The sequence below is a fragment of the Mauremys reevesii genome, linkage group 6 (assembly GCF_016161935.1).
Source record: "Mauremys reevesii isolate NIE-2019 linkage group 6, ASM1616193v1, whole genome shotgun sequence".
NCBI lineage: Eukaryota > Metazoa > Chordata > Testudines > Geoemydidae > Mauremys > Mauremys reevesii.
Genome location: NC_052628.1, coordinates 41,108,362 through 41,120,680, shown reverse-complemented (window position 1 = coordinate 41,120,680; position 12,319 = coordinate 41,108,362). Strand labels below are relative to the sequence as shown.

The 12,319-nt window shown below is 41.2% G+C and overlaps 1 protein-coding gene across 3 annotated transcripts in view; it reads right to left on the bottom strand.

Moving 5' to 3' along the window:
* Window positions 1-12,319, bottom strand: part of PIK3R1 (phosphoinositide-3-kinase regulatory subunit 1) — a 76,104-nt gene that overhangs the window by 46,499 nt on the left and 17,286 nt on the right. The gene's annotated exons all lie outside the window — the stretch shown is intronic.

Here is a 12,319-nt window from a genome sequence, read left to right as displayed (position 1 = left end):
CAGCTGGCCTGGGCCATCCCTGGTGCTGCCTGTGCTATCGTGGCTAGACTACCTATTTTTAGCATGCTAGCTCAGAGGAGAGCTACCATGAGTGTGTCTACACAAGCTGGGAATCAGTCCTAGCTCATAGTGTAGCCATAGTTTTTGATTAACAATTTAAGGCCCCAATTCAGCAACGCACCTATCATATGCAAAGAGTTTAATCACATGCTTAATTTAAACACACTGAATTCCTAGTCACCTAAGTGGGACTTAAGTTCATGCTGAAGTGCTTTGCTGAATCAGACACAAGGTCATAGTAAGTATCTCTTAGGCTATGATGTGCTGCTGAAGGGCAAACAGGCTCACATGAGTTGGAGAGAAAGGGTTCAAATCTCAGAGAACCTTAACAAAATTAAACTAGAGAAAAATATAAATAATTTTATATAGTAGAGAAATAGCAGCCACAGCTTCTTTCCTACTGTTTCTTTATTGCTACTATGTGCTATTTTTCATAGTAGAAGTATAGATCACATAAAAATTCCTCCATAATTATTTTTGCTGGGGGAAAAAAATTAAAAGGGAATATTACTTTAACACCACAAACCTCAATTTGTCTCACACTCACCCCAGGATTTGCACAACACTCCTACGAAAGCATATGCTAATTTGGCTTGTTTCTGTATTGTATCAAACTGAATATGCAACTAATATTGCTGGCGAGCTAATCATTAGTTAGTAGGTCCTCATCAGAGTCACTGAGTTTAAGGCCAGGAAGGACCACCAACTTGTGCTAGTGTTCTGCTCTAGAGACGTCTTTTAAAGGATTCTGTTTATTCAATAATTTGAGTGAAAATATGCAACTTTGAGGTAATAAGATCTTTCTGCACAAAACAATGAAATTCTGTTTTATCAAGTGACTGTGCATGAATGTGGAAGTGAAGGAAAAATCAAGTCACTCTCACAGTATCCAGCCAGGCGATTTAGACAAGTAGAACAAAATCTTCGCCTTTGCAATAGAAAAATACTGTGTGCAATTGCGTTTGAGAAGTTAAATTGTTTAGATTTGGAAGATTTACATAAAAATCCTGGCAGAAGCTGATGACAGACAAAAACCAAAACAACTACTTCATCTTGGGAATGATGGCAAGCATTTATAAGTATCCTTCCAGAGAAATGAGAAAGTTAAAAATAATGAGTATACAGCAGTCACCCATCAAAAAAGTCCCAGCATTAGGATGGCTGTTTTCATTCTGCAAGTCAACATGTTTAAACTCAGGTTTCTTTCTCTTTCTTACCCTGAAAGAGAAGGGGAATTGCATCTCTTATTCTAGGAATTTGAAAGAAGTATGATGACAAATCGGTTAAATGTGAAATAAATTCTTATTAATTCATGCTGTGGTGAACTCACCATAAACTAAATATGGGCTAATTATACCTTAGAGCCATTAAACTACAGCCTGACCTCACATGACTATATTACTGGTAAGGAACAAAAAAAAAGTCAGTATCAGGAGACTTCCAAAAATCAGGTTGCCTCTTAATTCACAAACTTGTCCGGTAGAACAGCAATGGCAAATCTAATAATGATAATCATAATATTTTATTTAAGATACAGAAGATGATAATTCTTAGTCCGGATATAAGAAGATCCTTGAACCCTGCCACCTAGATTCCTTTATGCACCAGTATCAGTATACACTGGAATCAAGAACCTGTGGCTGGCCTGTACCAGCTGACTCAGGCTTGCGGGGCTTGGGCTAAGGGGCTGTTTAATTGACATTTAGACTCAAGCCGCAAGTTGTTAGGGTCCCAGAGCTAAGAGCTAGAACGTCTACACTACAATTAAACAGCCCCTTAGTCTGAGCCAGAATCAGCTGGCACAGGCCAGCCATGGGTTTTTAATTGCAGTGTAGATATGTGTTTGATTTCTCATTTTAATGTGCTTCACATTCCTCACATACCATACAGGGTGCTGTCCAAAGGTCCTTCTGAAGAATATGAAGTACTGGCACGTATTGCATAGGAGTTCACAGTAATCTACTCTAGCGCCTTCATAATCCATTGTAAATTTGTTCAAACTTTACTGTCTGAATGATTGCTAGGAGCTTGACTTATTTTATTCAGGCTTATTTGCCAAGTTAGCAATTGGACTAATTCAAAGCAGTAAGTCTCTGAATTGTACTGTCCATTTAATCTAAACTGGGACAACAACTTGTCTTTCTCTGTATATTGTGGAGCAGTGCTCAGTTTAGACACAAACACCACAAAGTTTATTTTTGGTAAGAAAGAAAAGATGGACAACTGGAAAGAATAGCTAGGTTGGGAGCTACTGAGAAGCTAGAAGTTGCACTAATATCTGCTAAAGTATGAACGTCTGTGCCCATCGGTGAAATCCTGACCCTACTGAATTTTCCAATTGACTTTAATGGGGCCAGGATTTCACCTTGTATGTTTTGGTGCAGTTAAGTTGAAGTGACAATGGGAATAACATGAAGATGCTTTCTCTTTAAGGAAATCCAAATTTTAAACAATTGAGCTTCTGGGACAAGGCTTGACTTCCACTCCATGCAACCCTGATGGGCTCAATGGACTTGCCTGGGATATAAATTGAGATAGAATTTGTGCCTCTATAAGTAATGTAATATTTTTAAAGGTCAGGTTATAGATCAAACATCACATGTTAAACAAAAGCAGCAAGTTCAATTGGGGGCACAGAATATTTCATTTTCCTTTCAACCACTTATCACATGAAGTAACCAAAGATCACATGAAGGACCCTGGTGGTGCTGAACTGGAATGCTTGAGGGTGGTTGTGCTTAAAAACAAACAAACAAAACACCACCACGTGTATTTGATTAGGAACTGAAGAGGTGTTCCTTGCTAAGTTGATTTCAAGTGTTTGAATCACCCTCATTGCTACAGGGAGGAGGTAGGGGGCACTGCTTCTCACTGCTACTCCTGCATTGCCAGGACAGGTGTTACTGGGATATGGGAGCACTCTGAGCATCTGCTGTCCTTTCCCTGCTGCAGCTGATCAGCAGCTCCCCTGCTAGCCACCCCATATTGCAGGGGAGGGTAGAGGGAGTAGCTGTGGTGGCTCTGGTGCTTCCCTAGTAGACTGTGAGAAGCACAGAGGAGCAGGATAGGAGCTTGAGTCAACTGGCTCCATCTGAGCCTACAGGAGCACTAAGCATGCAACTTAGTATGCCAAAAAAATACAGATCTGCCATACATTTGTTTAAAGTGTTGCAAGCATAAGGCAGATTCCTTCCCCATCTCCACAGATCATGCTGGAAAATCTGACAGCTGCCTCCCCCCTTATGTTCACTATCTTGACCAGCCCACTCGCCTCTTCAAACATAATTAAAAATACTCTATAATTAATAAATAGAGGAAGGGCAAAATATTCTAGCTGCTTCTTCGAGTATATGATTAATGACTAGTAAAATATCCACAGTTGCACAAGCTAGGATAAAAATGTACACAAAAAGGTCTTCCAGCTATGACTCAACAAGATGCAGCCATAAAACAGGTGGAAGTTTGCTGAGTTGAGAGGCTTCTGGCTGGAGAGAGCTTGCCTTCTTCCATGCTGACTAGTGAGGACTTGGCTCTGGCTGTCCTTATGTTAAGAGGCCAGACACTTTCTACTTGTTTTTTGCTACCCTGTGAAAAACGGAACTTTGTTTTTGCTTTTGTGCCCAAGAGGAAATCCCTTGGCTTTCTTCTTGCCAAAAGACAGAACCAAAGTTGACTTTCTTTGACCCTGCTAAAAGGGGACCTCTCTCCCCTTTTATTTTCCCTACTTACAAGGAGGAATAAAGGGAGCTGCTTATTTGGACCCTGCTGAGGCAGGAACAGAACTTCCGTCCTGCTTGCCAAAATTAATTCATTGCAAAAAACTGTTCCCTGCCCAAAGAAGAGGAAGAACCTGTCTTTTAAGTAGACTTCATTTTTCTTTAATGGGCTAATGATCCCTTATTCCTGAGGATATTGCAGATGTCCCCATGCAGCTCCAGAGCACTCTGTGATCTTTGTATCCATAATCCATTTAGTTTTACCTTATTGAACGTGAACATGCAGCTGGAACCAACTTGTATCCTTTCATTTTTAGAAGTTTCTATAAAGTTGTATGAAGTTGCGCTACTTTAAAAACTGTCGATACTACAGATGCTTATATAAACTACCTTATGCACATACCACCACCACCAGAATTGTGGTTCTTTCAGTATTCAGGCACTTTTTGTAACATAGTACAAAAATGGGGTTTTTGTTGTTGTCGTATTTCATACTAAACTATTGACTGTCTCAATGAGGAGACACTAAAAGGAACTCACTTAAGACTACAGCCTTGTTTTAAACAGAAACACTGGACTTCTTAACCCAAGAATTAGATTGTTTCTCAGAGGAGTCATCCAGTTCTTCTGCTTCTTTTCCTTGCACTTTAGTCAGCTTTGCACTTCATCTCCACCAATGCTTAAATCAGAGGACACTTGGGAGACAAAGCCTAAGGCAGGTATGCAGGACTGTCTGTTAAGGTTGCACGTTTATACAACATCACACTCTAGGGTTTGTACTTGGTCCAATGCACAGAAGTGGGTAAATGATGGCTGTGTTGATGGCATCCAGTTAAGAGAAAATAGTGAAAGGGAATATAGTAATCCTTACCTATGCTGCCTGAAGTTGCTGTGCAAAGTTTTCCAGCAATAGACCAGAATGAGAAAATGTGGTAAAAAGTAGAGATGTAAAAATTCAATCTGTTTGGCTTCTGTCTCCAAGTCAGCTTTAAAGGGGACCAATCCTGTTCTAACCTGGTGTGACTGAATAGGGTACCAATTTACCTATATAACTTTAAGATATTGGGAGCTGCTATCATCCCCTCTTACAAACCAGTAAAATAGAATCAGAACAAAAACTTAAGGGACTGTTCCAAAGTCCATTTAAGTCAATGACAGCCTTTCCACTGACTGCAGTGGGTCTGGATCAGGCCCAAAGTGAGTTTCCTACTCTTATTTGAGAGAGGACAACACAGGCTTCTTTGCAGCCTCAAACGAGAAGTCAAATCCCACTAACAGTTAGTAGAATAGAGAGTTCTAGATTTTCCAGTATATTAACTTGATCTTGAAATAAGGAAGTTTCATCGTTTATTGCTGAACTGCTATCATCCTGAACACAGTAGAACAGGCTGGAACCACATTTAATTATACTTTTTCCTGTTCACTTTATAGCTTCCCCATGCTTTAAACACACTACATACTCTCCCTCCTTCCTTGGCATTTGGTCCATTTATTTTTCTTTTGGCATTCTGTAATTTTGCCAGCAGACAAGCTTTGCTTTTAATAAGTAGATCTGCCAATTTAAACACTAGTCTCCTTCGGCAATCAAATAATGAAACACACATGTATGTACTCGCACGTAATCTGTCAGATGCCTTAACAGCCTAAAACAACGATTCCTGTAATTTGGATTTCTCATAAGGACGTACATTCATACACCCTTGGTTTTCAAAAGTGGAAATATTGTGGTTCTTTGTGAGTCCTGTGCCCGCGCTGCTCCTCCCCACAGACATTTTCATTTGCACGCACTCTTTCTTTACGTGCCAAAGATCCAGCAAGACATGAGACGTCAAAGGAATGACAACTAGGAGGATTGTGCAAACAATCTCAGAAAGAGAACATGCACACAGTACTTACCTGATCCCTGCAAGCACAAGGTGCAGGGATCAGGTGTCACCAGCCCCACTCACTCACTCGACCGCCAGGAGTGTGGGAGCCATCCCCAGGCAGGAACATGACCTCCCCCGCAGCCAGAGACTTGTCCTCCCACTTTCAATTCTGGCAGGGAAGTGGGGGCAGGAGGGGGTCTTTGCTCTGCCAGGCCAGCCCGACTGAAGCCTCCCCACACCTGAATGGGTGTCACCAGTCCTTTGGCTCTGAGGGAGCCTTCTGCAGCTCCGCTGTCACAGCCCTGCTCCCACACTCCTGCTACATTGGGGCTGCAGAACAGGGCTTGGTGCACAGCCATACTGTCAGCATAAAGTGCAGGGACAGTTGTATTCCTAATGGGGCAGAGCAGAGACCCCTACCACTTTCATGTAGTGAGTGAGAGAGGGTCTGTGACAGCAGGGTTGCAAAGAGCTCACTGCACCTACACCACAGGCAGTGGGGTGGCCTCCCCCGCGTGGCCAAAGGCTTGTTCTCCTCCTCCTCCTTGCAGTCCTGGCCAGTGGTCTTTGCTCTGCCCTGCGAGAACCACAGCTTTCCTCCCTCCATCCCACACCTTGCGTCCACAGAGGTTGGGTGTCTCGGACCCGGAAGCAGTTCATGGAGCCCTCTGCAGCTCCACTGTGACAGACCTGCTCCCTCACTCCTGTGACAGCAGGGCTGCAGAAGGCTCCCTGCACTACCACAGGCATGGTGACACCCAGTCTCTGCAGGCACGTCAACTGTCACCAACTAATATTTTTTTCCCATTGATTTTAGTGTCAGCTGAAATCGATGTTTACCAACAGCTATCAACTAATACCGAATCCTACCAAGCCCAATCGCAATGCATACACTCAACAGGGTGAAATTAAGATTGCACATGCAACCTTAGTTCTGGCATTTCTTGACTTTTCAGCCTTAATGTTCTTTTAAGCATAGTTGTATGTGTGTAATACATTCTATGTACAGTATGCACCCACATCAAAATTGTAAAACTCCATGTTTACCCTAGTACAGTAATGTTATTGCTACAGAGTATTAAATTTAAACTGTGGCCATTTCATTTCCTCACTTATGAGAAACCATAGTTACTGCCATACTAGTTACTCAATTGTAACCTAAGAAACCAAGTGTGCTTGCCAGATTATCTAGTTTTATGGATCTCTCTTATTTACATTGGTTAGTGAAGATATTGGAATACAAAGAGAGCAATTTGGCTAAACAGAATCTACTTATAAAGTGCCATGTTTTAAGCACCAGCTGCAATTAAGTCTGTGAACCATAATTGGTGGCAACAGTACCATGACTCCAGTAAATCTTTATTTGTACAGGAGATATGCATGGTGAAAAAGTTAAACCAACTTCATTACATGTGTACCAGCAAGAGGGGACAGAGGTGACTAAGCATATGTGGACACTGCAAATAAAAACCTATGCCAGCTGATTTGGGCTCACAGGGCATGGGCTAAGGGCTGTTTCACTGCAGTGTAGAATTCCAGCGTGGCCTGGAGTCCAGGCTCCAGGACCCTGCAAGGTGGGAGGAACCAGAGCTCAGGCTGAGGTCCGAGTCCAAACATCTACACCACAATTAAACAGCCTCTTAGCCTGAGCCCAAATCAGCTGGCACAGGCCAGGCACGGGTGTTTAATTGCAATGTACACATACCCTGAGAGAGAGACACTCCCATAAGTTATGGGCTTGATACAGGAATTAGTGGGTGAAATTCCATGCCCTCTGCTATGATCATAATGGTCCCTTCTGGTTTTAAAGTCTCAGAAAGGACAAAGAATAATTGTTTTCCTTTAAATCACGGATATAGTGCATTATTCACTAATTTGGTGTGCTGCCATATGGTGGCGCTACACCACAGAACTGGCATAATTATGTCTTTGGTGGTCCAAATCCCATAGTGCTTCTCAAGCAAAATGTCCATTGACCAAATTAAAGGACTGCAGGATGTGTCCCAGTGCTGCTAATCCTTGACTATATATTGGGTCCTAGTCCCAATGAAATGAAAGGGGGTTTTGCCGCTGACCTAGGCAGGAGTAGGATCAGGGCTTGCTCTATCTTATATTACTATTCTTTTAAACAAGCAAAGAACCCCAACCCCAACTCATGTGCAACGTTTACAAGCACTTCAGTACTAAAAAGAACTTCTCATTGCATCTGATAGGCTTTTGAATACAATATTTTATTTCTTCATTTAGAAGAGAACTGCTCACATCTTTTTAACAAGCACATGTATGTTCCATCTGAACGTTTTGACATACTTTGTTTACCAGTGTGTTTGACTGACTGGATATTTAGAACAGTAAGATAAGAATCTTCTTTGCTTTCCATTATTTGGTTGGTGTGCCCTTACCGTGTCATAATAAAACCCTAGATATTTGTCTTGGAGGAAACATCTGGAGAAAAACCATACCAGCCTATAACTGTCTTCCCCTTTTCACTAAGCTATAAAAGCTAGTCAAAGTTTCTTATCTTCAGTCATCATCGAGATATCAATTTGTTTTTCACTGTGAGATTTAACATAAGTTTGAAAAACACATCTGGTATTTGCAGATCTGATTGTTAAACTAGCATAGTCCAGGACAATAATTAATATTCTATACAACAGATGGGTGCAAAATGTTCCTTTAGCTCTGCAGAGCAACAGAATTCTATAGTCAGCCAATAACCAGCTCAAAAGAAGCCGGGGATCTTAAAACGTTCTGTGGTAAACGCTATTAACCCAGTGATTTACTATACCAAAAAGAAAGTATCCTGCTAAGAATAAAATTAGGAAAATGTAGCAGTTTAAATTTGGGACTGCAAGTTACACAGATTAAACAATGACGGGGTTAGTAGATGTAAGCCCTAAATTTGAACCCAAGAGGAAGTTAGAAACACATAAAAGCAGTAGGGAATGCAGGCTAATCCTTCAACTAATGGTAATAAATTACAAATACAGCGGAGCAAAAAGAATTCAACACAACTCCCAGTGCCCTCGAGGACCCCTTACTAAATGAACAGAGGTCCTTTATTTCCAGATATTTGATACAAAGCAAGCTTTTGCTACTTACCATTATGTAACTGAATATGTATCCCTCAACACTTTCTCTTGCTAACAGGCCAGAAAGTGAAGACCACAAAAAGAATTTAAGTTTCAGAACAGGCTTATACTGGAAAAAACCCTCGCTAAGGCTTGCTTTTCATAAGAAAATTGCTTATGTAGGCTAATGAGTAACTATGTTATTCTGGCTTTAGAACAATTGACTAGATTTGGATTGGCAGGAACATAGTTTAAATTCAATTCAAACCATTGTACAGAATCCACTCCAAACTACTCAAAATAACTTGCCTCAAAAATGTCAAGAGATGACATTTTCTGAAGTTTCTCTCCAGGGAAAAAGTACACTGCAAACAAGTAAAATAAACATGAAGTGAAAAAGGAATGGCCAGATCTTGCCTGTACTGCTGTGAGAGGCACAACGGGGCTGGAAGGCAATCACATCTGGCTAGCTAAGAATTCCCCCACTGTGGTGGAGCTCTCAATTGCTGCAAAGTCAACATAGCTGACCCTTGCATCACCCCCTATATCTGGCTTGCATATGGGGCTGGTTGGGGCACAGAGAGGACATGACTGCAGCACAGTGCACTCTGCCCCTCCCCAGACAGTTTACAGTCCTGGGAGACCTCCAACCCGCATCAGCTGGCACTGAAGCCTGTAGGGCGAGCACCAACCAGCTCAGAAAATCAGGGAAAGATAATGCACTCCCCGACAGCCTCTCTCAAGCTGGAGGCAATCTGGGCCTAACTCTTTAAATAATGTAGACATTTTTACTCCTCCATCTAACACCATCAGGTAGCAACAGAAACCAAAACCTAGCAATGGAGCATTGGGATGCACTATTGACAGTAGGCAATAGGAAGGTGGAAAAGTCTGCAAGAATCTTTCACCTTCAGTTCTTATTTCAGAGAGTTTTTAAGGTTTTGGGGGTATTGTCATGTGATGCAACCTTAACTGTCACTATATGTAGTTTTTCTTTGTTAATTTACTAGTATTTTTATACAAGTTTGGTAAACCTCCAGGGGACAGCTCCCTAGTGTGAGGGAGTAGAGCTCTGTGTTCACTGGCCTAACCAAAAACCCAGTGACAGAAGATATCAGAAAGGCTGTGACATGCTGCAGTAAATTCTGTGTGTCTATAACATTTTATCCCTGTTTAAAAGTTACTGGAAGTAAGTGCACCAAGAGCAACCTTCCCTATTTAGTACCAATGACATAACCTGTTAGCTGAGGGGAACCTCTGAAGAAGTTCATATCATCACTAGAACTAGTTAAAAAAAAAAAAGTCCATTTCCCCCTGAAATTTTTGATTTTTTACTAAAATATATTTTAAAAAACTACGTATTTCGCCTGAAAGTGGTTCAAAGGTGTCTCATGGCGTGGGTGGTGTAGTTTGGGGGCATTTTTCTTCCATTTTCCTCTATGGGCCATGCTCTCCAGCTGAACTATAAATCCTGTGATTTACCACCTTCTCCCTTCGTGGTAAGCTGTGTCTCATAGGAGTCCCTGGTTGTGCTGCATCATGGCAGATGTAGTCTGTCCAGAAAAGCTGGCCAATAGAGGAGAAAGGACTTGTAATTTTGATGCCTTATGCGCCCTATGAAGCACTGCATGCCATTTTCAATTGAAATATTTTGGTTGTCAGCCACAAGTTTTATGACAAAGTATTAGAATTTTCCTTGGAGAGCAAAAACTTTCCATGATAATTTTTTTAGTTCAAAAACCCAATTTGATGTCAAAATACATTTGACAGAAATTTGTCAACCATCCCAAGTCATCACTCCATAGCCAATCACACTTCTGAATCCCAGATGCAGCCAGAAGCAGCTGCATCCCAGAGTGCATACCTGCATCCCAGCAGCAGCTCTAACCACTGCAGGAAGGCTCCTATCCCTGCCCCTATGAAGCATACCTCTCAACACGTCACGTGTGACAGCCACCGTCAGCGACTGAACCAGGGAGCCCCAGAGCTAAAAGGATAAGTTTTTACCACTTCTGCTGAAGAGCCCTGCTCTCACATTAAGGAGCTGCCACAAACTCGTATCCTCTGTGGATTGAATGGGACCAATAAAAGGAGGCATAACACACAGTGACAGTCAATTACACAAGTAGAATGCCTGACAAATTACTAAAATGTGAAACACATTTTGGTGAGTCGCACCATAGTTTACAGATTAGTTTTTAATGTACCAAATATGTTTTAGACAGGTTCCCCCACTGTGTGAATCACATGAAGTCAAATCATCCCCCACAGTAGGTCAGCAATAGGTTTTGAACACCCTTATCTTTAGCTCTCTAGTTTAGACCCTTGATACTTGAGCTACAGTATTCATTATCAGCCCTCAGATCTGGACTTCACACACACTTTCCAGGGGGTTACACAACTATTTACTAGTCAGCAGTAGAATATTGGTGATCAAGAATCCTGGATTCCACCCTTGTTTCTGAGAGAGGACTGTGCTTAGAGATAGGATGTCCAAAATTGGTATAATCACACTGACAGCTAATATGGTGCAGCGAATAAGACTGAGGTTTATCACATTAGACTCCTGCCTAGGTTCTATTCCTACTCCATGAAGTGACTTAGCATAAGCTCTTTGCTAACATTTCAAAAATGGAGGTAGAGATTCAGCAGCTTTTTGCCATCAATTTCCAGGGTTGGAATTCATGGCCTTAGTCAACAGTAAGGGAACTAAAGTGCACGGAAATATAGACAGTAGCTAGAAGAGATGAGATTTGAACCCCAGGACTCACCATTCCTAGCACAGGAACTTTCTCCTAGGCTACAGAGATAGGAATTTTGTTTTTTTCCCTCCTGCTAAAGTGAGTCAGTGATGGTACCCACATCAGATAAATGGGAGCACTAAGACAGACTCAGTGTGTCCTTATTAACCCCCCACCCTCCCAAAAAATAGATATAATAAATATAGCACTTGTCCATACGGTGTAACTGATATTGGCATAATCGGAAACAGAAGGAGCAACAATGGAGACAAACGATAGATCCCAGAGTGTTTTAGATTTCTTGTAAAAGGGATAAAGAACAATCCAATAAAAGACTGCCAAAGGGGGGGATTTTTAAACTCATTCTCCCTCAATCAGTTCATTTTTCATCAAGCTTCCGTTCATTCAAATTTCACTCAAAGTTTACATTTCTAAGTCTTGTTTTTTGCCATTTCAGATTTTTAAAAAAACAAAATAAAAGGTTTAAAGCTCCAGTCAAGGTTGCATTTCAGTTTATCTATTCAAGAGTTTAAATACTTATATCAAGCCTGGACTCCTACTTATATTAAACACTTATTACCATCATAATTAATAACTTCTGATACCATCCAATTGTAAATGATTTTGTAATAATGGTCAAAACTATGATTTTGTAATACGGTCAAACTGCAGACTAACACATAGGTGTTATTACTCCAGACTGCACTATGGAATCCAAACATCAGTTGTGACAAAGGGAAGTTAAGTTGGTACAAGCAGTTGTACCTCCTTGCAATTCATCATAAGACTTCAGGTGATAAGTTATAGACATAGCACCTTTCCTTGACTATGCCAATTAAAGTGAAAAAAGTATTTTAACTTTG